This window comes from Rousettus aegyptiacus, unplaced genomic scaffold, assembly GCF_014176215.1.
Source record: "Rousettus aegyptiacus isolate mRouAeg1 unplaced genomic scaffold, mRouAeg1.p scaffold_m13_p_14, whole genome shotgun sequence".
NCBI classification, from domain to species: domain Eukaryota; kingdom Metazoa; phylum Chordata; class Mammalia; order Chiroptera; family Pteropodidae; genus Rousettus; species Rousettus aegyptiacus.
Window position 1 is genome coordinate 47,531,161 of NW_023416289.1, and position 26,369 is coordinate 47,557,529.

General features: G+C 49.8%; 1 protein-coding gene across 1 annotated transcript in view; it reads left to right on the forward strand.

Annotated features, from left to right (window-relative positions):
* The first annotated feature begins 71 nt into the window (after positions 1-71).
* Positions 72-26,369, forward strand: part of LOC107500481 (zinc finger protein 154-like) — a 50,542-nt gene continuing 24,244 nt past the window's right edge. Inside the window, exons 1-2 of the mRNA XM_036232668.1 lie at positions 72-290; positions 1,129-1,247. The gene's annotated coding sequence lies outside the window, so the exon portion shown is untranslated. The remainder of the gene's footprint in view (positions 291-1,128; positions 1,248-26,369) is intronic.

Genomic DNA, 26,369 nt, shown 5'->3' on the forward strand with positions numbered 1-26,369 from the left:
CGGACCGACGCCAACTGAGTGCACAGCGACGAGCCTCCGCAGCGCCGCGCCGATCCCGCGCCTCTAGTTGGGCGCGAGCGCCGCGCGGAACTACACTTCCCAGAGGGCGCTGCGCCTGCCGCGCCCTGGCGATTAGACGCGGGCCGCGTCCGCTATGGGCGGGGTCTCAAGAGTGGTTCTCTCTCCGGGCGCCGACTTGACCTGGGGAGACCGAAAGTGAAAAGTCCAGAGCCTTTGGTCATGGTGACAGCGCGTGGTCCCGTGTGTGCGGGCGTGAGGAGCTCTTGCAGGTGTGGCTGTAAATCCCCGTGGTATGACCGTTACCGTTTGACCGTGTGTGAAGGTGTTCGCGCCCGCGGGTTACCTGTGACTGTGTCCCTGTGGCAGATGTGTGATTGTGACCGTGTACTCCTGTATCTGGGCACGTGTAGGGAGCTTTGTGGCTGTTCTGTGACCGAGACCCTGTGGGGATTGTGACAGCAGCACTGTGTGGGGAGGGAGCGTGTTTGTGACTGACGGTGTTTGTGTCTAGCGGCGGGGGGGTTGGGGGGGGCGTGTGCCTGCAGCAGCGCGCGCGCGTGTGTGTGTGTTTGAGGGAGACTGTGTCCAATTTGTGTCAGTGCCAGTGTGTCACATCGTCATATGTGGGAGCAAAAGAGGGCTCTGCCCCTAGACAGTAAAGACCCGGACTCCTCTATGTGACACTGAGGTTGAGGTAGAAGCCCCATCTCCTGTGTAGCCTTTCTGTGAGGGAGGGGAAACCCGAGCAGGATGACCTTGTCATCTGGGCCCCAGAAAGGTTCCTCGTCTCCCTCCCTATCTCTATCCTTCTCGGAATGAGCCCTCCAGAGGAGGAGGAAATAGTGGTTGTGACATTCATCTAAAAATCATGTTTAAAGCGCGTTGGTATTTTCTCCTTGTTTTGGAACTACTTTATTTTCTTAGGATGTGATTCTTTTTCTTTCTTTCTTGGCAATACCTAACAAAGACCTATCAAGTAACCTGGAACCTATTATTTCTCTTTGGAAATATCTTCCTAATTTTTCTTATGAGTATGGCAAATTACGCTTCTGGTCAAGATGGCAGAGTAGGTAAACACTGACTGTACTTGCCTCCTCTCACAACCAGATCAAAATTACAAGTGAACTACGGAAGAGCCATCATTGGGAGTTGCCTGAGGTCTGGCAGAACAGAAGTCCTATAGCTGGGGACACACAGAAGAGGCCATCTCAAGACCGATTTAAAAAGTAAGTAAAATATGGCAAATGATTCAGGTTTCCTTGTGTGCAGAGTATTTTGGTTTTACCTATATACACAAATGTAAACATGTAGATATATATGTAGGTACATATGCACATGTATGTACACATATACATATATATTTTATATTTTCATTTAAGTGATACTACAACTTCCTACATAATGGAATCTTTGAGGACATTTTTAATATTAGATACTATTAGTTGTTTTTGTCATGTGTTATTAAGGGCGGAAAATCTTCAAAGTGAGCCAACTAGCTAAGTCAGCTACAGGGAAGAAATATCTTTAGATACCAGAAGTTGTCCTACTTGCTTGGGTGTGGGTTTAGGAAATGTATTGTATAGGATATGAAAATGGCCAGTGTCTGCTTCTGTAATCTGCTCACTTATTAACCAGAGTGTACTATGAAGTGATGTATTTGTATTGTGTTAATGGTCGACTTCTGGTTTCTGTAAACTGCTTACTTGTTTAATGTAGTTTTGGGCTTTGTGAGCTGCCTCTTTTGAAATTGTAAGAGTGAAGACTTCCCAGTAAATCAGTAACGAGGAGGTGATTCCTCGAGGCACCAAAGTCCCAGGAAGAAGCACAACATTCCAAGATACAGATAACAAGACTGTCTACCAGGCTATGTTTGATCTAGCAATTCCCCAGATACGTTTATCTTTGTAAAGGACATTAATGGTTAACTTCTGCTGTCCGTAATTTCCTTACTCTCTCTTTGTTCTAAGATGTAGTCCGAGGCTTTATAAAACTGCCTCAAAGACCCAGGACTGATCTCCTCTAACCCTGCGTGGTAGAGAGTCAGTTGCTGGCCGGCTAATAGAGGCTCATAATTAATCTCAATTGGCTCCATGGGTCTTAGATTTGAATACACCACAACAGTGTGACTAACCCAATATCCATTCTTTGTTGCTATAAAAATTCTCATTTTGTTTGAAGAATTGTGCTCAGCTTAAATAAAGACAGACAAACAAAAACCCTACATGTTCTAGCTTCCCTTATAGCTGTAAACAAAAGTTGTTAGATTGGGCTTTTTAGACAATTCCAGACAGGTATGGGGTGGAGGCTGGGGATGCTCAATGGGCCTGAGTTCTTCAGGCCCTCTTCCCTTCCCCTTCCTGCCTGGACTGTGGATATGGTGCTGCATGTGGAACAGCCTTCTTATAAATGTGTGTTTTCTCGGAAAGAAAGGCTATAAGAATGCACACTATTATGTTAATTCAAAATTGAGGATTTTAATTTCCATATGTTCTGTTGACCTTAAAACAGTTATTTTACCAGCAAAAATGAGTTTATTCAGGAATAGCCGAGAGTTGCAACTTGGGACATATAAGCTATGGCAAAACATAGGCAAATCTGTAGAACAAAGGAGTACTGAATAATCCTTATTTGTGTCACTGATTAGAAATGCCACCTTTATAATATTGATAGTACTATATTCCCTTCTAAGTTTAGTTACCATCCACCCCCGCACAGTTACAGTTTTTTTTTTTTTTTGCTTTTATTGAGGTACTTTTAAGTCTACTCTCTTAGCTGCTTTCAAATATACAGTGTGGTAGCCATGCTGTACATTATATTCCTAGATCTTATTTTTCTTATGACTGGAAATTTGTACCTTTTGACTATTTGCACCCATTTTGCCCATCCCTCTGGCCTCCACCTCCGGCAATGAGCAACACGTTCTTTGTATCTATTGGTTCAGATTATTTGTTTACGATTCCAGGTATCAATGAGATTTACAATATATTTTTTTCCTCTGACTTATCTCACTTAGCATAAGCCTTCAAGGTCCATCCATGTAGTCACAAATGGCAAAATTTCCTTCTTATGGCTGAAAAATATTCATATATATATATATCAATTTATTTATTAAGCCAATACATGGAAATAACCTAGGCTAAACATGTCTTGGATTTGTTAATAATGCTGGAATGAACATGGACTGCAGATATCTTTTTGAGATAGATTTTGTTTTCTTCAGTAGATATCCAGAAGTGCAAATGCTGGATCATATGGTAGTTCTCTTTTTAATTTTTTTGAGGAAGTTCTACACTCTTTTCCATGGCTGCATCATGGACAAAGTGGCTGCACCCATTTACATCCTCACCAACACTTGTCATTTCTTATCATTTTAATGTTGCTATTCTAACAGATGTGAGGTGATATCTCTTCGTGGTTTTAATTCGCATGTGTCTAATGACTTTTTATGTTAAGCATATTTTCATGTTTCTGTTGGCCATTTATATGTCTTTGGAAAGACATGCAAATTCAGATCTTCTGTCCAATTTTTAAATCAGATTTTTCTTTTTTTGCTATTGAGTTATACAACTTCTTTACATATCTTGGATATTAATCCCTTACCAGATATATGAATTGCAAATATTTTACTGGTTGATCCTGGTCTTAACATATGCATCTTAACTTCTCAGAAACAGCCTCTGGTTTATACTAAATTCCTGTGAGATATAGAAATGTTATTCCTATATAATCCTATTCCCTACCATTCATGCTAATGTGTTATTTACATCACATCTATAAGTGTTTCAACAAAATTTATTATTGTAATTTTTACTTTATATAAATGTACGTCTTCTAAAAAGCGACGAGAACAAAGGAAAACCTGTATACATTTATAGCTTTGGTTATATTACTCTTATCATTTTTGATAAATGACTTTGTGGCAGCCCGACCCTGCCTAACCATTTCTTGCTCAAACAAGTTAGTTCCTGAGTGACCCCCTCCCCAGGAATCTGCTGCTGACATGGCAGTTGGGACACCTGCTTAAAAGGTTAAGCCAGTTTCCTTAGAGCTTGGCAGCCATTCAGTGTTCTCCTTCCTTATGTGGAATATCTGTAGCTGTGTATATATGTGGAAATACGAGACTGTATAAAACTGCCTGCCCTGTTACAATTGGGGCTCAGTCTTTGGATGTGAATCCACTGAGCCGGTGCCGGTATCAGTAAACGCCGCTTCCTGCTCACAGCCTCCATGTCCCGTCTTTCTGTCAAGAATCCCACAACAACTTCAGTGTGTTTTTGGCAAGAAGGAGTGGGTAGGGTAAGTTAAACAGGCTTAGGATTGGTTAGTTTGAACAATTTCACAGCGCTGTGGGGCGTAGAGCTGTCCCTAGTTGTTATAGATGGCCTTGAAGTGACTTGAGCAGGGGAATAGTGGCCCTGAATGTAAGAGCCTGGTAATGGAAGTTGTTGAAGTACAAGTTCCTGTTGGCTAGTTTCCATGTGAATAGCCTGCTCACAGGTGAGTTGTTTACAAGCATACTTTGTTTAATTGTTTCATTTTATTGTGCTTCGCAGATATTGTGTTTATTACAAATCGAAGGTCAGTGGTAACCCTGTGTGGAGCAAGTCTGTTGGCATAATTTTCCTAACAGCATTTGCTCACTTCGTGTTTCACACTTTGGTAATTCCTACAATATTTTAAACTTTTAGTTATTTTTATATTTGTTATAATGATTTGTGGTCAGTGATTTTGATGGTACTATTGTAATTGTTTTTGGGTGCTACAAACCAGCATTATATAAGTTGGTGAACCGAACAGTAAATGTGTGTGTTCTGAGTGCTCCACCAACTGCCTGTTTTCCTCTCCCTCTCCTTGGGCCTCCCTATTACCTGAGACACAAGAATTTTAAAATTAGGCCAATTAACAACCCTACAATGGGCTCTAAATGCTCCAGGGAAAGGAAGAGTTACATATCTCCCATTTTAAATCAAAAGCTTAGATTATGAAATGATGAAGCTTAGTGAGGATGGCATGTCAAAAGCCAAGATAGGCTGAAAGCTAAGCCTTTTGCACTGAACAGCCAAGTTGTGACTGCAAAGAAAATTTAAAGTGCTACTCCATTAAACACACAAATTTTAAGAAAGCAAAACATCCTTATTGCTCATGTGGAAAAACTTTTAGTGATTGGATAGAAGATCAAACCAACCATAACATTCCCTTAAGCCAAAGCCTCATCCAAAGAGAAACCCTAACTGTCTTCAAATCTATGAAGGCTGAAAGGTGAAGAAGCTGCATAAGAAAAGTCTCTGTTAGCAGAGTTTGGTTCATGAGGTTTAAGGAAAGAAACCATGTCCACAATACAAAAGTTCAAGGTGAAGCAACAAGTGCTGATGTAGAAGCTTCACAGGTTATCCAGAAGATCTAGCAAAGATCATGGATGAAGGTAGCTACACTAAATGAGAGATTTTCAGTGTAGCTGAAACAGCCCTCTGTTGAAAGAGATGCCATCTAGAAATTTCATAGCTAAAAACAAGAAGTCGTTGCCTGGCTTCAAAGCTTCAAAGACAGACTGACTCTCCTGCTAAATGTAGCTGGTGACTTTAAGTTGAAGTCAGTTCTCATTTACTATTCTGAAAGTCCTAGAGCCCTTAAAAATTCTACTAAAATCTGTGAAACAACAAAGCCTGGATGACAGTATATCTGTTTACAACACTGTTTACTGAATATTTGAAGCCTACTCTTGAGACCTACAGCTCAGAAAAGAAAAAGGTTTCTTTCAAAATATTACTGCTCAGTGATTATTCACCCAGTCACCCAACAGCTCTGATGGGGATATATAAAAGCTCTGATGGGGATATATAAAGTAATGTTTTCATGTCTGCTAACATATATCTATTATGCAGCCCATAGATCAAAGGGTAATTTTGTCTTTCAAGTCTTTAAAAACGAACATTTCATGAGCTTATAACTGACAAAGAGAGTGATTCCTATAGATGGATCTGCGAAAGTAAATGGAAAGCCTTCTGGAAAGGACTCGTTGTTTGATGACTTTAAGAACATTTATGATTTGTGGGAAGTAGTCACAATATCAATATTAACAGGAGAGTGGAAGAAGTCGATTTGATTCCAACTTGGATAACTTCGAGGGGTTCAAGACTCCAGTGGAGGAAATATCTGCAGATGTGGTAGAATAGCAGAAAAATTAGAAGTGGAGCCTGAAGATGTGACTCAACTGCTGTGATCTCATAATAAAACTAACGAAGGAAGAGTTGCTTTTTTATGAATGAACTAAGAAAATAGTTTCTTGAGGTGAAAGCTACTCTTGAAGATGCTCTGAAGATTTTCGAAACAACAAGGGATTTAGAATATTACATAAACTTAGTCAATAATGCAGCAGAAGGGTTTGAAAGGGTTGACTCCAATTTTGAGAAGTTTAATTATGGGTAAAATGCTATCAGGCAGCATCCGATGCTTCAGAGAAATCATTCCCGAAGGAAAGAATCAATGCAGCAAAGGTAATTGTTTTCTTATTTTGAGAAATTGCCACAGCCACCTGACCTTTAGCAACCACCACCACGATCAGTCAGAAGCCATCAAGGAGGTAAGACCCTCCACAGAAAAAAAGATTATGGCTCACTGAAGGCTCAGATGAGGGCTAACATTTAATTTTTAGTAATAATGTATTTTAAATTCAGATCTATGCGTCATTTTCTTAGATATAGTTATTGCATACTTAGCCTATGTTTATAGTATAGTGTAAACATAACTTTATACAAACTTGGAAACCAAAAATGTATGTGACTTGCTTTATTGTGATATTCGCATTATTGTGGAGGTCTAGACCTGAAAATATAATATTATGAGGTCTGCCTGAGCTATCTCTAGGATTGGCTGTCCTGAGAGGCACATTTTCTCCAGGGTCAGGAAGGCCCCAGGCATCAAATAATCAGAAATACATAAAATAAAAAGGCACTTATTTCAGTAAGAAATATGCATTTAAAGTTCCTCTATGTGTTTCATGGCTTAATAATTCATTTATTTAAGTCACTGAATAATAATCCATTGTATAGACGGACAGAAGTTTGTGTATCCATTCACTTTTTAAGGACTTCTTGGTTGCTTCCAATTTGGGTCATTAAGATTAAATATGCTGCAAACATTCAAGAGTGAATTTTTGTGGATGTAAGTTTTCTACTTCTTTGGTTGAATACGTAGAAGAAAAATTGCTAGATCACATGTTAAGACTGTTTAACTTTGTAAAAAAACTGCTGTCTTTCAAGGTGCTTGTTCCATTTTGCATTTCCACTAGTAGTGAATAAGAGTTCCTGTTCCTCTACATCCTTACCAGCATTTGGTATTGTCAGCATTTTGGCTTTGAATCATTGAAATAGGTATATAGTGGTATCTCATTATTTTAATTTACAATTCCCTAAGGTCATATGATGTTAAACATCTTTACATATGCTTATTTGCTATTTATATATCTTCTTTTGCGAGGTGTCTGTTCATCTTTTAATGAATTGGATTGTTTGTTTTTACCGTTAAGTTTTTAAGAGTTCTTCGCACATTTTGAATGTATTTATAACACGTGTGTTTTGAAAATATTTTTTTCTCGGTCTGTACCTAGTCTTTTTATTCTCTTAAAAGTGTCTTTGAACAGCAAAATTTTAAAATTTTAATGAAGTCTAACTTATCAAGTTGTATCTTTCATGAATCACGTTTTTTGGTGTTTCTAAAAAAATTACTGCTAAACCCAAAGTCATCTACATTTTATCCTATTATCTTCTAGAAGTTCTTGAGTTTTGCATTGTACATTTGGATCTGTGATGAATTTTGAATTTTTGAACCATATAAAGCCTGTTCTAGATTCATTTTTTTTAATGTGGATGTTCAGTTGTTCCATCAGCATTTACTGGATGGCATCTTTCTCCATTAAATTCTTTGCTTTGTTGTCAGAAATCAGTTGGGTCTATTTGTGTGAATCTATTTTTGAGCACTCTGTTTCATTCCATTGAACTATATTTTTTGCTAACACATACTGCCTTGATTATTGTAGCTTTATAGTAAATATGAAGTTGGATAGTGGTTATTTTTCCAACATATTCTTTTTCAGTATTATGTTGACTCTTCTGGGTTATTTGCCTTTCCATAGAAAGTTTCTTTTTTTTCAAATTAAATTTATTGTGGTGACATTGTTTAATGAAATTATATAGGTTTCAAATGTACAATTCAGTAATACATTATATGTATATTGCACTGTGTGTTTACGACCAAAAGTTGGCTTTCTTTTTGTCACAATATACTTGACCCCCTATACCCTTATCTACCACCCTCTCTCCTTCCCTCTGGTAACCACCAAATTGTTGTCTGTGTCTAAGAGTTTTTGTTGTTGCTTTCAGTTTTTTACTCCACATATGAGTGAAATCATATGGTTCTCATCTTTTTCTTTCTGGCATGATGATCTCAAGCTCCATTCATGTTGTCACAAATGGCAGTATTTGATCTCTTCTGGTGGCTGGGTGATATTCCATTGTATATAGGTACCATATTTCATTTGTCTCATCACCCACTGAAGGCCGCTTCAGTTGTTTCCATGTCTTGGCCACCTTGAATAACACTGCAATGAACATCAGGATGTACAGATCTTTACAGATAAACATTTTCAAATTTTTTAGGTAGATCCCAAAAATGGGATGGCTGGGTCATATGGTAATTCTATTCTTCATTTTTGAGGAACCTCTATACTGTTTTTCATAGTGACTGTACCAATGTACATTCCCACCAGTAGTGTATGAGGGTTCCTTTTTGCCCACAATCTCTTCAACACTTGTTATTATTTGTCCAGTTGATAACAGCCATTCTAACAGGTATGAGGAGCTATCATTGTGGGTTTGATTTGCATTTCCCTAATAGCTAGTGAAGCTGAGCATCTTTTTATATGTCTCTTGTCCATTTGTATGTCTTCTTGGAAGACGTGTCTGTTCACGTCCTCTGCCCATTTTTATTTGGATTATTCGTCTTTTATTGTTGGGTTGTATGAGTTCTTTGTGTATTTTAGATATTAGACCCTTATAAGAGGCATTGTTTGCAAATATCTTTTCTTATTCAGTTGGTTACCTCTTTGTTTTGTTGATGGTTTCTTTTACTATGCAGAATCTTTTTCATTTGATGTAATCTCATTCACTTATTTTTGCTTTTACTTCCCTTGCCCTTGAGGTCAAATTCATTAAATCCTCTCTAAATCTAAGGTCCACGAGTTTAGTATCTATTTTTTTTTCTATGAAATTTATTGTTTCAGGTCTTATATTTAGGTCTTTGATCCATTTTGAGTTAATTTTGGTATATGGTGACAGATAGCAGTATAGTTTAATTCTTTTGCATATAGCTTTCCAGTTTTCCAGTGCCATCTATTGAAGAGGCTTTTCTTTCTCCATTGTATGTTTTTGGCTCCTTTGTCGAAAATTAGTTACCCACATATATCTGGGTTTATTTGTGAACTCTCAATTCTGTTCCATTGGTCTGTGTATCTGTTCTTCTGCTAAGACCATGCTGTTTTGATTATTGTTGCCTTGTAGTATAATTCGAAGTCAGGCAGAATGATACCTCTGGCCTTGTTCTTTTTTCTCAGGGTTGCTTTGGCTATTCGAGGTCTTTTATGGTTTCAAAACAGCCAGTGATTATTTTGTTCTAGTTCTTTCTAAAATATCATTGGGATTTTGATGGAGATTGCATTAAATTTGTATATTGCTTTGGGTAATATGGCTGTTTTAACTGTATTGATTCTTCTAATCCATGAACGGAGTATCTTTCCATTTCTTTGAGCCTTCCTCAATATCGTTTAATAATATCTTGTAGTTTTCAGTGTATAAGTCCTTCACATGCTTTGTTAAATTTTTTCTAGGTATTTTATTCTTTTTGTTGCAATTGCAAAAGGAAGTGTTTTGTTTTGTTTTCCATTTCTTTTTTTGAAATTTCGTTGTTTTTATATAGGAACACAATAGATTTTTGTATGTTGATTTTGTATCCTGCTACTTTACTGTGTTTGTTTATTGTTTCTAATAGTTTTTTTGGTGAAGTCTCAGGGATTTCTATATAAATAATTATGTCATCTATAAAATGTGACACTTGATTTCTTCATTTCCTATTTGGATGCCTTTTATTTCTTTCTCTTGCCTGATTGCAATCGCAAGGACCTCCAATACTATATTGAATAAAAATGATGAGAGTGGGTAGCTACATCTTGTTCATGATTTAAGCTGAGGGTTTGTCATATATGGCCTCTATTTATGTTGAGGTACTTCCTTTCTATGCCCATTTTAGTAAGTGTTTTAATTATAAATGGATGCTGTATCTTGTCAAATGCTTTTTCGGCTATCTGTTGATATGATCATATGATTTTTATCCTTTAGTTTATATGGTGTATCACATTGAATGATTCGCATATGTTGAACTATACTTGTGCCCCTGGAATGAACCCCACTTGATCATGATGTATAATCTTTTTAATGTGTTATTGTATTCATTTGCTAGTATTTTGTTTAGGATTTTTGCATCTGTATTTATCAGTGATATTGGTCTGTAGTTTTCTTTTTTGTGTGTTATCTTTACCAGGTTTTGGAATCAGGGTGACGTTGGCCTGATAAAATAAGTTAGGAAGTATTGCTTCTTCAATTCTTTAGAAGAGTTTCAGAAGGACAAGTATTAAATCATCTTTGAATGTTTGCTAAGATTAACTAGCGGAGGTATCTGGTTCTAAACTTTTACTTTTAGGGAGTTTGAGGATTCTTTCAATTTTCTTACTGTTGCTTGGTCTATGTAGATTTTCCAGTTCTTCATGATTCAGTCTAGGAAGATTGTATATTTCTAAGAACTCATGCATTTCTTCTCAGTTATTGATTTTGGTGGCATATAATCTTTCATAGTATTCTCATATCATCCTTTGTAGTTTTGCGGTATGTCATGACTTCTCTTCTTTCAGTTCTGATTTTGTTTATTTGTGTCTTTTCTCTTTTTCCCTTAGTGAGACTAGCCATGGGTTTGTCATTTGACTAATCTTTTCAAAGAATCAGCTTTCTGTTGCATTAGTTTTTCTATTGTCTTCTAAAATGGTTTTTATATTATTATTTAAATTATAGTTGGCATACAACATTGTATTAGTTTAAGGTGTACAGCACAATGATTAGATATTTATATGTTATGAAGTCATCACCCCAATAAACCCAGCACCCATCTGACGCCATACATAATTATCACAATACTACTGACTATATTCACCATGCTATACTCTGCATCTTCATGACTATTTTGTAACTACCAATTTGTACCTTTTAATCCTCTCCACATTCACACATCCCCCATCCCTCCAGATTGACAACCATCAAAATGCTCTCTGTATCTATGAGCTTGTTTCTGTTGTTTTTTTATCCTATTCTCTAGATTCCACATATGACATTTGTCTTTCTCTGTCCGACTTACTCCACTGAGCACAATACCATCTAGGTATTCCACGTTGTTGCAAATAGCAAGATTTCATTCTTTTTTATGACTGAGTACTATTGCATTGTGTATACATACCACATCTTTATCTATTCATCCACTGAGAGACACCCAGGATGCCTACATAGCTTGGCTGCGATGAACATATGGATTCACATTTCTCTTCAAAGAAATGTTTTGGGTTTCTTCAGATAAATACATGGGGACAGTCCCCACATAGCAGCTCATATACTGTGGTGGTGTCCAATCTACATAACCAGTCAGCCTGAGGGTCAATCTCACCCATTCACATGCCAACAGTGATCACGGCTTAGCTATAACAGAAGGGCACACGACCCACACAAGGGACGCTCCTGGAACTCCCAGCATACGTCTCTCTGGTCTCCCAGTCTCTTGCCACTGGGACCCACAGGACACCTACTACGTAACGCTTCCATGCCAAGCCTGGGAGACAGGAGATCTACCCAGTACACAGAAACTGGTTGATCAGGCCCTGACCCTGGTCAAAGCAGGCAGAGGCCCAGTCTGGACAGCGTATCAGAGAGAGACTGGGGAGCCTCACCCCGGAGGCCTCAGCACAGGGCAACCCCATGGTGCCAGAACACCAGCTGGTCTCTGGGTGGGCACATCTCAGGTTCAGGCCGCTGGCTTATTCAGCTCCAGACTGCCACATACACACTGACATCCTGCATCACTGGCCAGTCGCATGGGGTACTATCCAGTCAGAGACACTGCCCAGGGACTCCGGGAACAGGGCGGGGTCCCAGTGACAGGTAACCATGCAGGCCGCCCCGGCTTAGACAGATCACCCCACTTAGAGGAGGAGGAGGCATGGCTGCGGGAGACAAAGGGCCCCAGGCCCCAGCCAAGGCCTGGATCCCACCCTCCAAAAGGGCTCTGCACATGTGCAAAGGGAGTTGCACCAGTGAAAGATAGTGTTTTATTTTCCTAAACAGTGGCATCTGTGGTGCCACCCAAGGCCACTATCACCAATCAGAGGCCTCACTGGGATGTTGCCCCAGACACCCGCCTGTTGGGCACTATAGTGTCCAGAAGGCAAGGTCACAGGGCAGCCTGAGCAGAGCCTGTGCTGTAATGGGCCCCTTGTGTCCACAGGGGCTTCTGCGCTGCTCTGATGACCGTTGCCTTATAAACTCCTTGCCACACTTGTTCCCACTTGTGGGCAGCAAAGGACACTCAGAGTTTGACTCCCACTCCCACTGGGTCCTGCTCCTCAAACCCTGCTGCGGTGGCCTGAGAGGCTTTTAAAATGGGCTCAACGTCCTGCTCGGCCTCAGAACAACCCAGACCTCGATGTGTGCCACACAGTGCCGGGTGGGCAGTCTCCCCATGGCAGGAGACACCCCGAAGGGTGAATGCATGTCCGCAATGTCACAGGGCTCTAGCTGATGATGCCATGAGGTCGATCGAGCTTTGGACATAAAGGTAGGCTGATCCGTCCCCCTACTTTCCAGGGACAGGGTGGAGGGGCAAGAGACCGCAGACAGAATTGCCCAGCTCCCCACTAACGTCCACTGACAGGAGAGGGCCAGGCACCACATAAGTACAGAAAGCACCCAGGGGAGCCCTTGGAGACAGCACACAGGGACGCTGCCTCAGACGAGGGCGGCTGTCAACCCCCATGAGGGACGCCTGACATGTGGCTCAGAACCTGCAGGCCGAGGTCGCCATGACCACACCCAGGGCCTAGGGCGCAGAGGTGACACCATGGTTGGCCAAGGTGCACGAGAGCCGGTACACAGACCCAGTCTGGCAAGGGTTCGAGCATCAGGGGCAGAGTCTGGTATGGGCGTTGCTGGCTTGTTTTAGGTGTAAAACTTACTGTGATTATTGATGAGGCAGAAGCACAGGTCACAGACAAAAGGTGTGCTGGAACCATGGCCGAGCCACCATTTTCTCACCACCATGTGGCCACAGCCCGCATCCACACACCCCTCCCCTGGGGCCATCTGGTTGACCCTCTGGGCTTAGTAGCTGAGCGGACAGGAACTGTGGCAGGGCGTCCGAGTCTCTGAGACCCAGATGATATACCGCAGAGGCACCTCCGACCAGGAGTTCTCACGAGGGACTGCAGACTGCCCATGTCACCCTACCTGGGGCTCCCGCAGTGCCTGGTCTGGTTTTCACATTGGAGGAGAGCTGGAGTCCGGAAAACAAAACCCTATCTTACCTTCACTCATGGTGACCCTGCTCGACTTCCGCAAGCGAAGGAGCCCCAGGGTCTTCAGGACAAACTGTCCTGCCGGTGCCGTAGCCAGGCCAGGAGCTGCTGTTCGGTCTCCACACTTTTGTGCGTGTACTGTCTCCAGGAGTAGATGCAGCTCGGACGGCCTGGCATGACCGGGACAGTCTCACCAGTGCCGCCGGCCTCCTGGAGTGCTGCTCAGGTCACCGTGGCCCAACCCGGTTATTTCCGATGACCCCAGAGTGCCGTGGGGAGGGAACGATCCAAGCGGCTGCCACGTGGCGCATCACAGCCAGCGCGACCGTCAGCTGCGGGGATCTGGCTTGCAAGGGGGCGGGAGCGCCCCGTGGGCCTTGCCCAGCCGGGAGCGCGGACGTGAGGCTGTGGGCACAGCAGGCAGAGCGTCCTCCATCTTCTGTGAGATCTCGCCGAGAGAGCGCCAGCGCCATATGCATCACCACGGGATGCCTGAGGGCAGCCCGCGGACTGCAGCTGGAGGGGCTCCAGCAGCCTCACCGCCCTTCTCAGGCGACAGCGGGCCATGACCCTCAGGGGAGGAGGCCTGACATGCTGCATGAAGGCTGCAGGGGTCGCGGTGTCCGCACCAGTCTCGCGCTGTGGTGTGTGTACGGCATGGAGAGCCCCGCGGCCTGAGCCCCGCATCCAGGCGGGCGGCACCAGCAGTCAAGACCGAGCTGAGTGGGGTCATAGTCACCACGGAGCACTGGGCACCCAGTGAGCCGACCTCCTCCTCCACCATCACCGCAGAGCGGGTCTTTGTTAGGTTCGCCGAGGGACTTAAGCAAGGTTCATTGAAGCAGGGGGAGAGCAGCGCTGAGCCGAAGATGGCATCGGCCAGGAATTCGAGGGGACCCGAAACTTACATGGGGCTTTTTCCGTGGGAATATTTCGGATGGGGGCATGGCGGGGAATGGAGGAGAGTCAGTGACATGCGAGGCGAGCATGTAGCGTTGCCAACCTGGGCGTTGCAAGCTCCTGGACCCAACAGTCTACCTACGCTGTGCCAGAAAATACTCATTTTGGGCACTGCAGCCAGTGGCAGGATTGGTCATCAGGTCATGGTGATGTCCTTGAAAACGGCCCGTGCAATGACCCCAGTACCACAGCCATCCCGGGGCTCTCAGAGACCATCTGGCCGCTCTTAGCAAAAGTTCCGCAGAGGGGCGTCTGACAACAGGGACTCACAGAATACAGCAGCCGACCGGTGGCCTTTCCCCCCGGGCTCCGTGTACCGCCCGGACCACTTCCCCCCAGCAGCGAGACATGGAAAATTTGAGAAAAACCCAGTCCGAACTGGGACCTCCTCCAGTCCACGTGCCTCTTGCAGCCTCCATGAGCTCTGGGTATAGCACCGCCTCCAGCTCCATCCCTGGTACGTGCTGGCGACAGGTGCGGGACACCTCTGCCCGGTCCTCACGGCGACTACAGCGGGCTTTCACAAACAGAGCAGCGCGGTGGGTGCTGGCTGACCCCTCGTGGATGCCCAGCCGCTCACCGGCAGCCTCCCTCCTACAAGTGCACTCCGCTGAACTGAAGCAGCACCGATGCCCAGGAGTGACCAGGACAAACCAGAGACCTGACGGGGCCTCCTGCGACCCAGAAATTGGAGAAAATGCCCTCAGGATGTTGGGACCCAGGCTGGCCTTCACCTCTGGGGTGTGCCGTCATCCAGATGCACGACACCGTCTCTTGTTCTCCCGTGGCAACCCTGGTAACAGCCACCAGACGGTGCTGGTTGACCCCCTCCAGGGTGCCCACCGCCTTCACTGGGACTTGCCCAGTCACTCCCTCAAACTCCTGCAGATACAATCTCCGGTGACTGGACAAAATATTAACATCTGCGCATGACTGGGACAAACCTGATAAAGCCAATGGCCTCCTGGAACTCTGCCTCGGGCAGAGGCCAAATCACATCCTTCACTTCTCCAGAGCTCCAAGTGGCGTGAGGACAGCCGCGCCCGTGAAGGCTCTGCCTGGACCCAGGCTGGCCACTCCAACAGTCGGGACAGAGCCGGGTAAGCATCATGGTTAAACCTGAGCCCTTTACACCGAGGAGCGCATCATTGCCTAATGCAGCACAAAATACCATTTTCGGGCACTGCAGAGGGTGACGGGGCGGGTCCAGAGGTCAATTCGCCCTCACAGAATTATGGCCCATGCGTGGACTTGACCCATCGCAGCTGACCCAGAGTTCGCGCCATCGGGCAGGAGCCACTCCACCTCTGTGTTCCCGGATGCGAACTTACATTTCTGGCAGGGGCTCAGAGGATTAGGCCTGCGAAAGATAGCGGGCGGCTGGTGGCTTCGGGTACTGCCCAGGCCACTTTCCAGCCTGAAGCGAGACGCAAAAATGTTGAGACCAATTGAGTCCTGCCACTTGCTTCAACACAACCCTGTCGCAATGTCCTGGAGCTTCCTTATACACCCGGCCTGCCGCAACTGGTGACAGGGAGGTTCCACAGGTCACGGAGGGCTCCTTGACCACGGTGCATCCATTGATCCCCTATTCCTACCACGTAAGAGCTTCAGTGTTCACGCCCATGTGCAGGGTCTGGTCTATCCGCGTCTGTGAGAGATCTCGGAGACCAGGACTAACGAGGACACAGCTGGCTTGAAAATTCGAAAAAAACGCAATCGGAATGTTTGGACCCAGGTTGGCCTTCACCTTTGGAGTGTGTGGATGTCTGCCCATGGGACACCATCTCCTGTTCTCTTGTGGAACCCTAGTCATCTTTCACGTGTTAGGCCCACCAGCCAATGCTGGTCGACCCCCTCCAGGTACCCAACACCTCCACTGGGACTTGCCCATACAGCCACTCCCTCAAACTCCTGAAGACACAATATCTGGTGACCAGACAAACCAGCAACATTCACACATGACTGGGTAAAAGCAGATTGCGCCACCGGCCTCCTGGAACTCTGCCAGGGACACTGTAGCCAAATCCCACTCCTTCCGATTTCCACGGAGCTCCAGGGCCAGAAAACTAACAGTGGCCACCAGGTGGCGACCACCAGCTGGATGGATCATCATCACGTCATCCAATGTCATCTCGGTTCACCTTGGAGCACATCTCTTGTCAGAGCCTGAGCAGGGAGAGGAGGCTGGTGGCTCAGCAGACAGTGCGTCCTCTCCCGTGCAAGTGGGTGGGCTCCAGCCAGGGGAGCACGAGCCATCACATGCATGGCCTGCAAAGCCCGAGGGGAGCCCTGGAGAGTTACCGGACAGGTTGCGTTGGCCTCGCCAGCCTTCTCATACGATGGCAGGCCACAGACTTAGGAGGTTGCCTGAACATGGCGCAAAAGCCTGCGTGGGGCACTCGCCCTCTCAGCACCAGGGTCCAGAGGTGGCGTGTGCCTGGTGTGAGGACACCTGCGACTCTTCTGCACTGGAGCCCAGAGAGAAGACCATGGCACAAATCCTGGGCAGCAGCTCCCACATCCAGGCGGGCGGGATCAGCCAGAGGAACAGATCCGAGTGCAGTCAATGTCATGGCCGGAGCTCTGTGCACCAGGGAGCCCACCTCATCAGCCTCTAACGCCACAGAGCGGGTCTTGGCTCACATGTCAGAAGACAACGGATTTCGATAACCACAACAGGTGACGGGGTGCTTCCAAATGTCACAGAGGGCTCCTTGACCATGGTGCATCTAAGGATGCCCTCATCCCTACCGCTCCAGAGCTCCGGGGTTCGCGCCTACGCACTGGGCCCAGTCTTTCTGTATTTCCATGGAGAGGCCTCGGATGCCCAGGACTCACAAGGACCCGGCCAGCCCGCAGCCTCCTACCCTGAGCTCCGTGTCCATTTCTCCGTTCTCCACCACAGAAGCCAGACCCAAAAATGTGAGGAACGCATTCAGAACGTGGGATAGCCTTCACCTCTGGGTTGTGCAAGCATCCATGGGTGGGACACCGTCCCGTTCTCCCCCAGCAATGTTGCCTTCCTTGGGTTATATGGCCCGGGCGCCGGTGCTGGTTGACTCCCTCCAGGATACCCACCGACTTCACTGGGACCGCCCAGTCACTCCCTCAAATTCCTGCAGACACAATCTCCCGTGATTGGACAAAGTATTAACATCCTCGCATGACCGGGACAAACCTGATAATACCACTGGCCTCCTGGAACTCTGCCTCAGGCATTGAGGCCGAATCCCCTCCCTTCACTTCTCTGGAGCTCCAAGTGGTGTGAGAACAGCCGCACCCATGAGAGGCCCTGCCTGGACCCAGGCTGGCCACCCCAACAGCTGGGACAGAGCTGAGTGGGTGTCATGGTCAAACGCAAGCCCTGCACCCCAGGGAGCGCATCCTTCCCTAATGCAGCAAAAAATACCATTTTCAGGCACCACAGTGGGTAACAGGGATGGTCTATAGGTCAGTATGCCCTTCCGTACCGCAGTCCGTCCATAGTCCTGACCCATCACTTCGTGTTCATGTCCACGGGCAGGAGCCAATCTGCCTGTGTGTGTTCGGGGATGCGAACTGACATTTCCTGCCGGAGCCCTGAGGATCAGGCCTGCGAAAGACAGTGGGCGGCTGGTGGCCACCTAACCAGGCCTCTGAGTACCGCCCAGGGCCTCTTTCCAGCCTGAAACAAGACGGAAATGAGACCAATCAAGTGCTGCCACTTGCATCAATGTGAGCCCGTCGCAACGTCCTGGAGCCTCCTTGCACACCCGGCGTGTGGCAACTGATGACGGGGCAGTTCCATAGGTCACATAGGGCTCCTTGACCATCCGCATACAAGGACGCCCTCATCCCTACCACTCTAGAGCTCCAGTGTTCATGCCCACGATCAGGGGTGGGTCTGTCGCGTTTACGCTGAGACGTCTCAGGCACCCACGGCCTCCTACCCTGGACCCGTGTCTGTTTTCCCTTTCTCCACACTGGTGGTAGGACCTGAAAATTTCAAGCAAATGCATTTGGGTTGTTGAGATTCAAGCTGGCCTTCACCTTTGGGGTGCGCGGACATCCGCGCATAGAACACCGTCTCCTGTGGCAAACCTCGTCTTCCGCGTGTTAGGGCAAGCGGCCGGGCTGGTGAACCCCGTCCAGGGTGCCTAACACCTTCGCTGAGAGTTGCCTAATCACTCCCTTAATCTCTGGCACATGCAATCTCCGATGACTGGATAAAACACCAATATCTGCACATGACCAGGAAAAAGCAGATCGTACCACCTGGAACTCTGCCTGGGACACAGCGGTCAAAACCCGCTCCTTCCAATTTCTGCACAGCTCCAGGGCGAGAAAAACTATGACAGTGGCCACAAGGTGGTGACCGCCAGCTGGATAGATTCATCACGGCCCACTGCAGACCATCACTTCATCCAATCTAATTTCAGTTCACCTGGAGCTCGCCTAGGTCACAGCCGTCAGCCTCACTCATTCCGTGACCCAGGAGCTCAGCGGGACGACACTATAAACACCGGCACCGGAGGGCGCTCAGCAGCCAGCGCAAACGTCGGCCACACAGGCCCTTTCAGGGATGTGAGGACTCACTGCGGGCTGCCAGGATGCCCAATCTGATTCAGTCCATGTCTGAGGGCGTCTCTCGCCGGGCTTGGAGAGGGAAGGAGAGGCCGTGGGCCGTCAAGCACAGTCCTCACTTGTGGCACGGGTTAGCTGCGGCCGGGAGTTACCCATCACTCCCCAAACTCCTGCAGAAACAACTCCGGTGACTGGACAAAGCAGCAACATCCCGCGCGTGACCAGGATGAAACTGATGACACCGCCGGCCTCCTGGAACTCTGCCTCGGGCACCGAGGCTGAATCCCACTCCTTCCGATTTCCACAGAGCTCTGGGGAAAGAAAACAGCGGTCACCAGGTGGCCATCGTGAGCCGGATGGATCAACATCACGAGTGGCCACGGCCTGCCGCGGGCCATCACGTCATCTGATCTTAATCGGTCCACGTCGGAGCGCGACTCTTGTCAGGGCTTGAGCTGGGAGGAGAGGCTGGCAGCTCAGCAGACAGAGCGTCCTCTCCGGTGCGCGTGTGGGCTCCGGCCAGGGGAGCCTGAGGGATCACATGCATGGCCTGTGAAGCCTGAGTGGGACCGGGAGACAGCAACCACAGGGTATGCATTGGCCTTGCAGGGCTTTTCAGGGGACGGCGGCCAGACACTCGAGAGGAGGTCGCCTGCACATGGGGCACGAAGCCTGCGTGCAGCAGTCGCTGTCTCAGCATCAGGGTCCAGAAGAGCGTGGGCGTGGGGTGAGGACCCCCGCGGCCCTTCAGGGCTGGAGCCCGGAGAGAAGACCGCGAGTCCCAAGCCCCGGCGGCGGCTCCCACATCCAGGCGGCGGACGGTATCATGCAGAACAAAGCCCAGCGGTCACATCTGGAGCTTGGTGCATCCAGGAGGCCGACCTCATCGGCCACTAACACCGCAGAGCGGTGCTTGGCTCATGTGGTGGAAGAAAATACGGATTTCGGGTGCCGCAGCTGGTGACAGGGCAGTGCCACGGGTCACGGAAGACTCCTTGACCACGACGTGTCCATCGACACCCCCATCACTACCACGTCAGAGCTCCGGGGTTTGTGCCCACACGCAGGCCCGGTCTGTCCGCGTTTCAGTGGGGAGGTCCGCGACGCCCAGGACTCACGAGGATCCGGCCAGTCCACGGCCTCCTGACCTAAGCTGCGCGTCTATTTTACTCGCTCTCCATCATGTAAGCGAGACCCGAAAATTTGAGAGAAACGCATTTAGGATGTTGGGACCCAGGCTGGCTTTCAGCTCTGGCATGTGCATGCATCGAGGCGCCGGACACCGTCTCTTGTTCTCCCGAGGCAACCCTGATGGCCTTCTGCGGGTAACGGCCACTGGCCGGTGCTGGTCGACCCCCTCCAGGGTGCCCACCACCTTCACGGGGACTTGCCCAGTCACCCCCTCAAACTCCCGCAGATACTCTCGGGCGAATGTACAAAACACCAACATCCGCGCATGACCGAGAAAAAGCAGATCGCGCCGCCGGCCTCCTGGAACGTGCCTCGGGCAACGTGGCCAAATCCCAGCTCCTTCTGATTTCCGCGGAGCTCCGTAGGGCGATTGCCATGAAAGCGGCCTCCAGCTGGCGACCATCAGCCGAATGGATCCTCATCTCGGGCGGCCACGGCCCACCGCGGGCCATCACGTTATTCGAAGTTATCCTGGTCCACCTTGGAGTGGGAATCTTGCCCAGCCCGAGCTGGGAGGAGAGGCTGGCGGCTCAGCAAACAGCCTTGAATCTTGTGAGCACGGGTGAGCTCCGGCTAGGAGAGCGCGAGCCATCCCGCGCATGGCCCTGCAAGGCCAGGGGGAGCCCTGGAGACAGCCACCGGAGTGGATGCGTCAGCCTGAGCTACCTTCTCATTCGACTGGGCGGTTCCACAGGTCACAGAGGACTCCTTGTCCACGGCAAATCCATTCACGCCCTCGTCCATACCTCGCCAGAGATCGGCTGTGCACGCCCACGTGAACGTCCCGTTCTGTGTGCTTTTCCAGAAAGAATTCTCGGGCCAAGGACTCACGAGGACCCCGCCGTCTGTCGGCCTCACTGTACTCCATGTCCGATTCCCGGATTTCCACCGCGGAAGCCAGACCCGAAAATGTGAGAAACGCATTCAGGATGCTAGGACCCAGGCTGACTTTTCCTCCGGGGTGTGCGGTGTCCACAGGCGGGACACCGTCTCCTGTTCTCCCGCGGTAACCTGCTCATTTTATGCGGGTTAGAGCCAGTGGCCGGAGCTGGTGGACCCTCTCCAGGGTGCTCAACACCTTCACTGAGACTTGCTGGTTACTCCCTCAAACTCCTGCAGATACAATCTCTGGTGACTGGACAAAGCAGCAACATCTGCGCGCAACCGGGATGAAATTGATAACACCGCCGGCCTCCTGGAACTCTGCGTCGGGGACCGAGGCAGAATCCCATCCCCTTACTTCTCCGAAGCTCCAAGTGGAGTGAGAACAAGCGTGCCCGGGAGAGGCTCTCCCTGGACCCAGGCTGACCTTTATCTCCGGGGTGTGCGGGTGTCCGCAGGTGGGACACCGTCTCCTGTTCTCCCGCGGTAACCGTATTCGCTTTTTGCGGATTAGGGCCAGTGGCCAGTGCTGGTTGACCCCCTTCAGGGTGCCAGACACCTTCACTGAGACGTGCCCAGTTACTCCTTCAAGCTCCTGCAGATACAATCTCTGATGACTGGACAGAACATCAACATCCCCACGTGACCGAGACAAACCTGATAACGGCGCTGACCTCATGGTACTTTGCCTTGGGCATCAAAGCCGAATCCCATCCCTTTACTTCTCCGGAGCACCAAGTGGAATGAGAACAGCCGCGCCCATGTGAGGCTCTGCCTGGACCCAGGCTGGCCATTCCAAGAGTATGGACAGAGCTGGGTGGGCGAAATGCTCATGCCCCGAGCTCTCTGCACCAGAAAGCCAACCTCATTGGCCCCTAACACCGCAGAGATGGTCTTGACTAATGTGGGGAAGAAAATATGGATTTTGGGTACCGCAACTGGTGACGGCCCTTGGACACTGTGACCAAATCCCACTCCTTCCGATTTCCACAGAGCTCTGGGGAAAGAAAACTAACAGCGGCCACCAGGTGGCCATCGTCAGCCGGATGGATCGTCATCACGAGTGGCCACAGCCCGCCGCAGGCCATCATGTCATCCAATCTTAATCGGCCCTTCTCGGAGCGCGACTCTTGTCAGGGCTCGAGCTGGGAGGAAGGATGGCGGCTCAGCAGACAGAGCGTCCTCTCCGGTGCGCGTGTGGGCTCCGGCCAGGGGAGCCTGAGCGATCACGTGCATGGCCTGCGAAGCCCGAGGGGGACCGGGAGACAGCAACTGGAGGGGATGCGTTGGCCTCGCAGGGCTTCTCAGGCGACGGCGGCCACAGACTCGGGAGGAGGTCGCCTGCACATGGGGCAGTCGCCCTCTCAGCATCAGGGTCCAGAGGGGCGTGTGCGGGGTATGAGGACCGCCACGGCCCTTCAGGGCTAGGAGCCTGGAGAGAAGACCGCGAGTCCCAAGCCCTGGGCGGTGGCTCCCACATCCCGGCGGGCGGCATCATGCAGAACAAAGCCCAGCGGTCACGTCTGGAGCTTGGTGCGCCCAGGAGGCCGACCTCATCGGCCACTAACACCGCAGAGCGGCGCTTGGCTCACATGGTGGAAGAAAATAAGGATTTTGGGTACCGCTGCTGGTGACGGGGGGTTCCACGGGGCACAGAGGGCTCCTTGACCACGACGCATCCATCGACGCCCCCATCACTACCACGTCAGAGCTCCGGGGTTCGCGCCCACGCGCAGGGCCAGGTCTGTCCGCATGTCAGTGGGGAGGTCTGCGATGCCCAGGACTCACGAGGATCCGGCCAGCCCGCGGCCTCTTGCCCCAAGCTGCGTGTCCGTTTTACTCGTTCTCCATCGCGTAAGCGAGACCTGAAAATTTGAGAGAAAAGCATTTAGGATGTTGGGACCCAGGCTGGCCTTCACCTCTGGCATGTATGGGCATCGAGGCGCAGGACACCGTCTCTTGTTCTCCCGAGGCAACCCTGATGGCCTTCTGCGGGTAACGGCCACTGGCCGGTGCTGGTCGACCCCCTCCAGGGTGCCCAGCACCTTCACTGAGACTTGCCCAGTCACTCCCTCAAACCCCCGCGGATACTCTCGTGTGAATGTACAAAACACCAACATCCGCGTGTGACCGAGGTAAAGCAGATCACGCTGCCGGCCTCCTGGAACTTGCCTCGGACAACATGGCCAAATCCCAGCTCCTTCCGATTTCTGCGGAGCTCCATATGGCGATTGCCATGAAAGCGGCCACCAGGTGGCAACCGTCAGCCGAATGGACCCTCATCTCGGCTGGCCATGGCCCGCCGCGGGCCATCACGTTATTCAACGTCATCCTGGTCCACCTCGGAGTGGGAATCTTGCCCAGCCCGAGCTGGGAGGAGAGGCTGGCGGCACAACGAACAGCCTTGAATCTCGTGAGCACGGGTGAGCTCCAGCCAGGAGAGCGCGAGCCATCCTGCGCATGGCTCAGCAAGGCCAAGGGGAGCCCTGCAGACAGCCACCGGAGCGGATGCGTCAGCCTGGGCTACCTGCTCATTCGACTGGGCGGTTCCACAGGTCACGGAGGACTCCTTGAGCACGGCAAATCCATTCACACCCTCGTCCATACCTCGCCAGCGCTCCGCTGTGCACACCCACGTGAAGGTCCCGTTCTGTGTGCTTTTCCAGAAAATCCTCGGGCCAAGGACTCACGACGACCCCGCCCTCTGTCGGCCTCAAACACTGTACTCCGTGTCCGGTTCCCGGTTCTCCACCGCGGAAGCCAGACCCGAAAATGTGAGAAACGCATTCAGGATCCTCGGACCCAGGCTGACCTTTTCCTCCGGGGCGTGCGGGTGTCCGCGGGCGGGACACCGTCTCCTGTTCTACCGCGGTAACCTGCTCACTTTTTGCGTGTTAGAGCCAGTGGCCGGTGCTGGTTGACCCCCTCCAGGGTGCCCAACACCTTCACTGAGACTTGCCCAGTTACTCCCTCAAACTCCTGCAGATACAATCTCTGATGACTGGACAAAGCAGCACCATCTGCGCGTGGCCGGGATGAAACTGATAACGCCGCCGGCCTCCTGGAACTCTGCGTCGGGCACCGAGGCTGAATCCCATCCCTTTACTTCTCCGGAGCTCCAAGTGGAGTGAGAACAAGCGTGCCCGTGAGAGGCTCTGCCTGGACCCAGGCTGACCTTTACCTCCGGGATATGTGGATGTCCACGGGCAGGACACCGTCTCCTATTCTCCCTCGGTATCCCTGCTCGCTTTTTGCGGGTTAGGGCCATGGCCGGTGCTGGTTGACCCCCTCCAGGGTGCCCAACACCTTCACTGAGACGTGCCCGGTTACTCCTTCAAACTCCTGCAGATACAATCTCTGATGACTGGACAGAACATCAACATCCCCACGTGACCGGGACAAACCTGGTAACACCGCCGACCTCATGGAACTCTGACTTGGGCATCAAGGCCGAATCCCATCCCTTTACTTCTCCTCCAGAGCACCAAGTGGAGTGAGAACAGGTGAGCCCGTGTGAGGCTCTGCCTGGACCCAGGCTGGCCATTCCAAGAGTATGGACAGAGCTGGGTGGGCGAAATGCTCATGCCCCGAGCTCTCTGCACGAGAAAGCCAACCTCATTGGCCCCTAACACCGCAGAGGTGGTCTTGACTAACTTGGGGAAGAAAATACGGATTTTGGGTACCGCAAATGGTGACGGCCCTTGGGCACTGTGACCAAATCCCACTCCTTCCGATTTCCACAGAGCTCTGGGGAAAGAAAACTAAGAGCGGCCACAAGGTGGCCATCGTCAGCCGGATGGATCGTCATCACGAGTGGCCACGGCCCGCCGTGGGCCACCACGTCATTCGAAGTTACCCTGGTCCACCTCGGGGTGGGAATCTTGCCCAGCCTGTGCTGGGAGCAGAGCCTTGCTGCTCAGCGAACAGCCTTGAATATCGTGCACGTGGGTGGCCTCCGGCCAGGAGAGCACGAGCCATTCCGTGCATGGCTCTGCAAGGCCGAGGGAGTCCCGGAGACAGCCACCGGAGCGGATGCGTCAGCCTGGACTATCTTCTCATTCAAGGGTGCCCCACAGATTCAGGAGGACGCCTGATCATGGCTGCCCTGCGCAGTGCAGTCACCCTGTCTGAAGCAGAGTCCAGTGGGGGCCTGCAAACGTTGTGAGGACACCAGCTACCGTTCCGCGCTGGAGCCCAGAGACAGCACCGCGGCCCAAGCCCCCGGTGCACGGGATCGTCTTGCAACATCAAGGTGGGCAGCATCAGCCAGAAGAACATGGTCGAGTATAGCCACAGTCAGGCAGTGAGTTTTGGTGCCAGGGAGGCGACCACAATGGCCACAAACACCGAAATGCAATTCTGAGCTCACTCGGCCGATTTCGTGTTCTGCAGCTGGTGACTGGGCGGTTCCACAGGTCACGGAGGACTCCTTGACCACGGCAAATCCATTCACAGCCTCATCCATACCTCGCCGGAGTTCCGCTGTGCATGCCCACATGAAGTTTCCGGTCTGTGCACTTCTCCGGAAAGAATCCTCTGGGGCCAAGGACTCACGAGGACCCCGTCATCTGTCGGCCTCAAACACTGTGCTCTGTGTTTGTTTCCCCATTCTCCGTCGCAGAAGCCAGACCCAAAAATGTGAGAAACGCATTCAGGTTGCTCGGACCCAAGCCGAACTTTACCTCTGGGGTGTGCGAGTGTGGGACACCGTCTCCTGTTCTCCCGCGGTAACCCCACTCTCTTTTTGCGGTTAGGGCCAGTAGTTGGAGCTGGTTGACCCCCTCCAGGGTGCCCAACACCTTCACTGAGACTTGCCCAGTTAACTCCCTCAAACTCCTGCAGATACAATCTCTGATAACTGGACAAAGCAGCATCATCTGCACGTGGCCGGGATGAAATTGATAACACCGCCGGCCTCCTGGAACCCTGCGTCGGGCACCGAGGCCGAATCCCATCCCTTTACTTCTCCGGAGCTCCAAGTGGAGTGAGAACAAGCATGCCCGGGAGAGGCTCTGCCTGGACCCAGGCTGACCTTTACCTCCGGGGTGTGCGGTTGTCCGCGGGGAGGACACCGTCTCCCCTTCTCCCGCGG